General features: G+C 57.3%; 1 non-coding gene across 1 annotated transcript; it reads left to right on the top strand.

Moving 5' to 3' along the window:
• The first annotated feature begins 7,344 nt into the window (after positions 1-7,344).
• LOC138529128 (5.8S ribosomal RNA) lies at positions 7,345-7,495 on the top strand. Its single transcript, XR_011284473.1, has one exon. It is a non-coding gene; the product is annotated as a 5.8S ribosomal RNA (ribosomal RNA).
• Positions 7,496-8,410: the final 915 nt, after the last annotated feature.

Below are 8,410 nucleotides of genomic sequence, written 5' to 3'. Positions count from 1 at the left end.
TCTTTGAACCCTACCTATGCACCTTGCAAGGTTGCAAGAGAGGCGAGGAGAGACTGTGACAAATAGCCAGGGCTTTAAGTGGGGTAATCAAGGGGGGGGCTGGCTTGTGGGATGGGTGTGGCCTTAAAAATATACACAAACCATAGTAAAGGTATGCAAACATTTTATATATTTGTATGCGTACCTTACTATGGTTTGTGCAGTATGCAAACCAACTTTTATAAACATATATGTTTATAAAAGATGGCTTGCATACTGCACAAACCATAGTAAGGTGCGCGCATACATTTATAAATGCTTACATTTATATATTTGTTTGCGTGCCTTACTATGGTTTGTGTAAGATAGCTTGAAAAGTACATAAACCGTAGTAAGGTATGCACAGAAATATATAGCATTTATATATGTGTGTGTGCGTACCTTATGGTTTGTGTACTTTCCAAGCCATCTTTGTTAAACTTTTCTATGTTTATAAAAGATGGCTTGAAAAGTACACAATTCAATCCATCTTTTATAAAGCTTTCCTGACGGACAAAGTCCGAGGTGTAGTCAGTTGGCAAAGCTTTATAAAAGATGGCTTGAACTGTGCACTTTTCAAGCCATCTTTTATAAACCTCAAAATATGTCGTGGAGTCCCCGGGTCCGCCGAGGGTTAGATGCCTCAGCGACCTGGAGAAACAAAGGCACAGCACCTTCCTCTGGTGGCCCCTTGCCTGAGGTGTCACCAGAGGAAGTTAAAGTGACTGACAGAAGTGCCAGCCAGCCACAGCAAAGCTGTGGAGCTTGCCTGATCTAATGGCGGGCGCATCTCCCGTCGCGGCTGCAGCATTATAATGCATCCCGCCAATGTTGTGGTGGGACCACTTTTGGAAGACTGTCCACTTAAAACACTGCAAATAGCTGGCCCCAGGGCAGTGCACTAGGATGACTGACTCCTCTTCTGTATCAGAATAGGTTGGGTAGCGACTAGTTCCCATCCGAGAAAAGGACCATAGCAACGGCCCGCCCCCTCGTTGTCACGTGACCTCTGATGTCATTCGTGTGCTTTCCGGAGCAGAGAAGCGGTTCCGGAGCACGTTCAGTAAGCGGGCTGGGGCTGAGCGGGAATTTTGAACGCTCTGGCTGCTGCCGGTGCAAGTGCAACCGGACCCTGCCAGCCTTTGGCTTGCAGCGTTTGGGGTTGGCATTTCAACACCGGGAACATTTCTAGGAGGCCCTGGAGCGTCCTAAGCGGCAAGGCTCTGGCTGCCAGGCTGCAGGAACAGCAGCAACCCGTGTGCTTTTGGCTGGCTGTAAATTGGAATTTTCTTCCGGATACCGTGAACGTTCCTGCGGGGGAGCCGGAAATGACATTTACTTTAAAAATCATGCTCAGCTATTCAACATGAAAGGTATGGAGGGCTAAGAAAAGGAACAGGGAGACAGTGTATGCTTGTGTTTAACTGATCAACGGGGGTTAATAGAGTGATTTAATGTTTTATGAGGGTGTGATTATTAGGATGCGTGGTTTTAGAGGGGGTTGGCTGGGGCTATCTGCGTGTGATTCGGGATGGCACACAGGCATGAATGGTTGGATAGGGCATGCTGGTGTAGGTCTGGTGGGATGAGCCACTTTTGCGTGGCTCTGGAGAAAGGGGGCACATTGGTGTGGGTCTGGAGCGATGGATAGGACATAGTGGTGTGGGTCTGGGTGAGGGATAGGGACAGTTGTGTGGGTTCGGGTACATTGGTGTGGGTCTGGGGAGGGATGGAGGACATGGGTGTGTTTCTGGAGGGAGAGATGGGGCACAGTGGGTCTGGAGGGTGGCATGGGTCATCTAGGTGTGGGTTGGGAAGTGGAACGGGGCATCCTGGTGTGGCTCTGGAGGGAGGTGGTGGGGCACTTTGGTGTGGCTCTGGAGGGAAGTGGTGGGGCACATTGGTGTGGATCTGGGTGGAGGGATGGTGCACATGGGTGTGTTTCTGGAGGGAGAGATGGGGCACAGTGTGTCTGGAGGGTGGCATGGGTCATCTAGGTGTGGGTTGGGAAGTGGGACGGGGCATCTTGGTGTGGCTCTGGAGGGAGGTGGCGGGGCACATTGGTGTGGATCTTGGCAGAGGGATGGTGCACATGGGTTTGTTTCTGGAGGGAGAGATGGGGCACAGTTGGTCTGGTGGGTATCAGGGGTCATCTAGGTGTGGGTTAGGAAGTTGGACGGGGCATCTTGGTGTGGCTCTGGAGGGAGGTGGTGGGGGCACATTGGTGTGGATCTGGGTGGAGGGATGGTGCACATGGGTGTGTTTCTGAAGGGAGAGATGGGGCACAGTGTGTCTGGAGGGTGGCATGGGTCATCTAGGTGTGGGTTGGGAAGTGGAACGGGGCATCCTGGTGTGGCTCTGGAGGGAGGTGGTGGGGCACTTTGGTGTGGCTCTGGAGGGAAGTGGTGGGGCACATTGGTGTGGATCTGGGTGGAGGGATGGTGCACATGGGTGTGTTTCTGGAGGGAGAGATGGGGCACAGTGTGTCTGGAGGGTGGCATGGGTCATCTAGGTGTGGGTTGGGAAGTGGGACGGGGCATCTTGGTGTGGCTCTGGAGGGAGGTGGCGGGGCACATTGGTGTGGATCTTGGCAGAGGGATGGTGCACATGGGTTTGTTTCTGGAGGGAGAGATGGGGCACAGTTGGTCTGGTGGGTATCAGGGGTCATCTAGGTGTGGGTTAGGAAGTTGGACGGGGCATCTTGGTGTGGCTCTGGAGGGAGGTGGTGGGGGCACATTGGTGTGGATCTGGGTGGAGGGATGGTGCACATGGGTGTGTTTCTGAAGGGAGAGATGGGGCACAGTGGGTCTGGAGGGTGGCATGGGTCATCTAGGTGTGGGTTGGGAAGTGGAACGGGGCATCCTGGTGTGGCTCTGGAGGGAGGTGGTGGGGCACTTTGGTGTGGCTCTGGAGGGAAGTGGTGGGGCACATTGGTGTGGATCTGGGTGGAGGGATGGTGCACATGGGTGTGTTTCTGGAGGGAGAGATGGGGCACAGTGTGTCTGGAGGGTGGCATGGGTCATCTAGGTGTGGGTTGGGAAGTGGGACGGGGCATCTTGGTGTGGCTCTGGAGGGAGGTGGCGGGGCACATTGGTGTGGATCTTGGCAGAGGGATGGTGCACATGGGTTTGTTTCTGGAGGGAGAGATGGGGCACAGTTGGTCTGGTGGGTATCAGGGGTCATCTAGGTGTGGGTTAGGAAGTTGGACGGGGCATCTTGGTGTGGCTCTGGAGGGAGGTGGTGGGGGCACATTGGTGTGGATCTGGGTGGAGGGATGGTGCACATGGGTGTGTTTCTGAAGGGAGAGATGGGGCACAGTGTGTCTGGAGGGTGGCATGGGTCATCTAGGTATGGGTTGGGAAGTGGGACGGGGCATTTTGGTGTGGCTCTGGAGGGAGGTGGTGGGGGCACATTGGTGTGGCTCTGGCGGGAGGTGGTGGGGCACATTGGTGTGGATCTTGGCGGAGGGATGTTGCACATGGGTGTGTTTTTGGAGGGAGAAATGGGGCACAGTGGGTCTGGAGGGTGGCATGGGTCATCTAGGTGTGGGTTGGGAAGTTGGACAGGGCATCTTGGTGTGGCTCTGGAGGGAGGTGGTGGGGGCACATTGGTGTGTATCTGGGTGGAGGGATGGTGCACATAGGTGTGTTTCTGGAGGGAGAGATGGGGCACAGTGTGTCTGGAGGGTGGCATGGATCATCTAGGTGTGGATTGGGAAGTGGGACGGGGCATTTTGGTGTGGCTCTGGAGGGAGGTGGCGGGGGCACATTGGTGTGGCTCTGGAGGGAGGTGGTGGGGCACATTGGTGTGGATCTTGGCGGAAGGATGGTGCACATGGGTGTGTTTCTGGAGGGAGAGATGGGGCACAGTGGGTCTGGTGGGTAGCATGGGTCATCTAGGTGGGGGTTAGGATGTTGGGCGGGGAATCTTGGTGTGGCTCTGGGGGGAGGTGGTGGGGCACATGGGTTTGTTTCTGGAGGGAGAGATGGGGCACAGTGTGTCTGGAGGGTGGCATGGGTCATCTAGGTGTGGGTTGGGAAGTGGGACGGGGTATTTTGGTGTGGCTCTGGAGGGAGGTGGTGGGGGCACATTGGTGTGGCTCTCGAGGGAGGTGGTCGGGCACATTGGTGTGGCTCTGGAGGGAGGTGGATGGGGCACATGGGCGTGTTTCTGGAGGGAGAGATGGGGCACAGTGGATCTGGAGGGTGGCATGGGTCATCTAGGTGTGGGTTGGGAAGTGAAACGGGGCATTTTGGTGTGGCTCTGGAGGGAGGTGGTGGGGGCACATCGGTGTGGCTCTGGAGGGAGGTGGTGGGGCACATTGGTGTGGCTCTGGAGGGAGGTGGTGGGTGCACATTGGTGTGGATCTGGGTGGAGGGATGGTGCACATGGGTGTGTTTCTGGAGGGAGAGATGGGGCACAGTGGGTCTGGTGGGTAGCAGGGGTCATCTAGGTGTGGGTTAGGAAGTTGGACGGGGCATCTTGATGTGGCTCTGGAGGGAGGTGGTGGGGGCACATTGGTGTGGATTTGGGTGGAGGGATGGTGCACATGGGTGTGTTTCTGAAGGGAGAGATGGGGCACAGTGTGTCTGGAGGGTGGCATGGGTCATCTAGGTATGGGTTGGGAAGTGGACGGGGCATTTTGGTGTGGCTCTGGAGGGAGGTGGTGGGGGCACATTGGTGTGGATCTTGGCGGAGGGATGTTGCACATGGGTGTGTTTTTGGAGGGAGAAATGGGGCACAGTGGGTCTGGAGGGTGGCATGGGTCATCTAGGTGTGGGTTGGGAAGTTGGACAGGGCATCTTGGTGTGGCTCTGGAGGGAGGTGGTGGGGGCACATTGGTGTGGCTCTCGAGGGAGGTGGTCGGGCACATTGGTGTGGCTCTGGAGGGAGGTGGATGGGGCACATGGGCGTGTTTCTGGAGGGAGAGATGGGGCACAGTGGATCTGGAGGGTGGCATGGGTCATCTAGGTGTGGGTTGGGAAGTGAAACGGGGCATTTTGGTGTGGCTCTGGAGGGAGGTGGTGGGGGCACATCGGTGTGGCTCTGGAGGGAGGTGGTGGGGCACATTGGTGTGGCTCTGGAGGGAGGTGGTGGGTGCACATTGGTGTGGATCTGGGTGGAGGGATGGTGCACATGGGTGTGTTTCTGGAGGGAGAGATGGGGAACAGTGGGTCTGGTGGGTAGCATGGGTCATCTAGGTGTGGGTTAGGAAGTTGGACGGGGCATCTTGTTGTGGCTCTGGAGGGAGGTGGTGGGGGCACATGGGTGTGTTTCTGGAGGGAGAGATGGGGCACAGTGGGTCTGGACGGTGGCATGGGTCATCTAGGTGTGGGTTGGGAAGTGGGACGGGCATCTTGGTGTGGCTCTGGAGGGAGGTGGTCGGGTCCCATTGGTGTGGCTCTGGAGGGAGGTGGATGGGGCACATGGGCGTTTTTCTGGAGGGAGAGATGGGGCACAGTAGGTCTGGAGGGTGGCATGGGTCATCTAGGTGTGGGTTAGGAAGTTGGGTTTGATGGGAGGGATGGGGACATTGGTCTGGGGAGGGATGACCGCATATTGGTGTGGGTCTGGAAGGAGGGGACGGGGCACATTGGTGTGGGTCTGGGTGGATGGGGGCATACTAGGATGGGTGGTTTTAGAGGGGGTTGGCTGGGGCTATCTGCATGTGATTCAGGATCGGCACATGGGCATCTGATGCAAGGGGAAGGGGCATCTTGCTATGTGGAGGGAGGATGGTGCATTATGGTGTGGTTCTGAGGGGAAGGGATGGTGCACATGGGTGTGGGTCTGGAGGGAGGGATGGGGACATTGCTGTAGGTATGAAGGGAGGCATAGGACACATTGGTGTGCATCTGGAGGGAGGGATGGGGCACATTGGTGTGGGTCTGGAGGGAAGGATTGGGGCTCATTGGTCGGAGGACGGATAGGGGCATCTTTCTGTGTGGAGGGAGCACGGGCCATCATGGTATGGGTCTTGAGGAAGGGATTGTGCATCGTGGAGTCTGGATCGGAGGGGGCATTGTTGATATGGAATGGGCATATGATGGGGGCATGTCAGGGAATGGTGGAGCATGTGGGTCAGGGCTGGAGTGCTCTGGTGGGAAGGAAGGGGGCATCTGGGTGTGAATGGAGGGATGGGGTATGTTTGTCTGGAGAGAAGGATGTTGGTTTATTGGAGTGGTGCGAGCATGTGTGTGTCGAAGGGATGGGGTAATCGGGTGTGGGTATAGAGAAAGGGCGAATGGCGCCATCTGAGTGTGGAGGTAGAGATGAAGCATATGGGTGTGGCTTTGAGGGGTGGAGCATCTTGGTGTAGGTATGGAGGGACGGATGTTGGTGTCTTTGTGTGGGTTCGGATGGAGGGATGGTGGCATGTAGGTCAGGAGGGAGGTGGCATTTGAATCTGGAACGTGTTTGGAAGGAGAAATGGGGCATTTGAGTGTGAATGGTTTCTGCTTGTGGGTGGGGGCATAAAGGATCATTAACAGCGGAGCAGCGGGAGGGAGAGCCGTGGGCCCGACCTCGGTTGCATCCCAGACGTGCACACCAACAGCCCGGGGCACCTCTCGCAGAGCGGTCCAGTTCGCGTGGTCAACCAGCCCCCTCTCCTCACTGAGCCCGCATCTGCGCTGGCCGGGGGCGCACACTCCTCTCTTTGACCTGCCAGCGGCTGGGCATTGGTGGGCACACCCCGGTCACCAGGGAAGCCCCGAGTGGGGGCAGCCGGGAGCCAAGGGAAACCTGACTGCTCTCGAGGGGTGCCTCCCCAGGCAGACAGGCGCCCGGCACGCCAGGCATGAGCCCTGAGCCATGGTGCAGCTGGCTCACTTGAAGGTGGGCGCCAAGGTTCCAGCCGCCCACATCTGTGTGTGAGCAATGGCCAGGCCCGCTGGCACAGTGGGTGACCTTCCCTCTTGCCCAGGTACCTGGAGCTGGGTCCTATGCGGCCGGGCTGGGGTTTGAAGACTCTAGTGGTCCCACCTGACCCCCTGTCTGTGCTGTCTCTGGCCTGCCTTGTTGTCCATCTCCCAGCCCCCCCTCCCAAAAGGGAAGCGGAAGGGGTCGGGGAAGGATGAGTGGATCGGGCCGTGTGGGCAGGTGGCAGAGCGGCCTACCTCCATCCCCCTGGGAAGCGCTGTGCTGCTGCAGCTGGCGGTCAGGCTGAGCACCTGGATTATTATTTTTAATTTTTTTGAAACCACAATGGTTTCGGCCGAGCTAGACAGGGAGCTCGGCTGTCCTGCCACAGCCAGCGCTGCCTCCCCCAACCTCTCCTGCACCGGCAGGGTCAGGCCGATGTCTAGGACAAAAAAAGTTGCCTGTGGCTCTTGGCGGTGGATCACTCGACTCGTGCATAGATGAAGAACGCAGCTAGCTGCGAGAATTAGTGTGAATTGCAGGACACATTGATCAACACTTTGAACGCACCATGTGGCCCTGGGTTTTTCCCGGGACTACGCCTGTCTGAGGGTCGCTTGTACATCAATCGCCCCGGGGTTCACTCCCAGGTGCGTGTCTGCGCTGTCGCAGGGACCCCATTCCATTCATCCCCCTAAGGTCAGACCCCGATCAGCACCGTCGCTGGATCCTTGGATCTGGCGCGCAAGCTCATTGCCGACGCGTCCTGGTTTCCCCAGTTTGCCCACCTCATGCTGGTTTCGGGAGGGCCGGGTGGCCGACGCGCCCCGGATGTGGGGTGGCGGCAGCAGGCTTTAAAAAAGCCTGGCGCACCTTCACCCTACCCCGGGGCACCTGGCCGTGCTGTGTGTGGCTGTCTTTGGTGTCCCACAGCTGCCGGCGCAGGATGACCATGGAGCACGAACCTCGTGACCATGTGGGCTTCGGTCACAGATTGGGGCAAAATACACTCGCCTGCGCCAAGGGCTGGGGCAACCCCCCATACGGGCCAGAGGCCAGCTGCCCTGAGCTTTGTGCTCCCCGACCACGGCCTCAGATCAGACATGGTGACCTGCTGAATTTAAGCATATTACTGAGCAGAGGAAAAGGAACTAACCAAGATTCCCTCAGTAACGGCCAGTGAAAAGGGAAGAGCCCAGCGCCGAATCCCCATTCAGCAGCAGGCGTGGGAAATGTGGCGTACAGAAGACCGACTCCCCGGAATCACTCAGGGGGCTCAAGTCCTTCTGATCGAGTCTCCCCACGCGGATGGTGTTAGGCCGATAGCGGCCTCTTGCACACCGGGATCAGGTCTTCTTGGAGTCAGGTTACTAGGGAATGCAGCCCAAAGCATGTGGTAAACTCTGTCTAAGGCTAAATACGGGCACGAGACTGGTGACCAACAAGTACCGTAAGGGAAAGTTGAAGAGAGTTCAAGAGGGTGTGAAACGGTTGAGCGGTAAACTGGTGGGGTCTGTGCAGTCCACCCACA

The sequence above is a fragment of the Ambystoma mexicanum genome, chromosome 7q (genome assembly GCF_040938575.1).
Source record: "Ambystoma mexicanum isolate Mex_15411 chromosome 7q, UKY_AmexF1_1, whole genome shotgun sequence".
NCBI classification, from domain to species: domain Eukaryota; kingdom Metazoa; phylum Chordata; class Amphibia; order Caudata; family Ambystomatidae; genus Ambystoma; species Ambystoma mexicanum.
The sequence above is the reverse complement of the archived record's forward strand: the minus strand, read 5'-3'. Positions and strand labels throughout refer to the sequence as shown.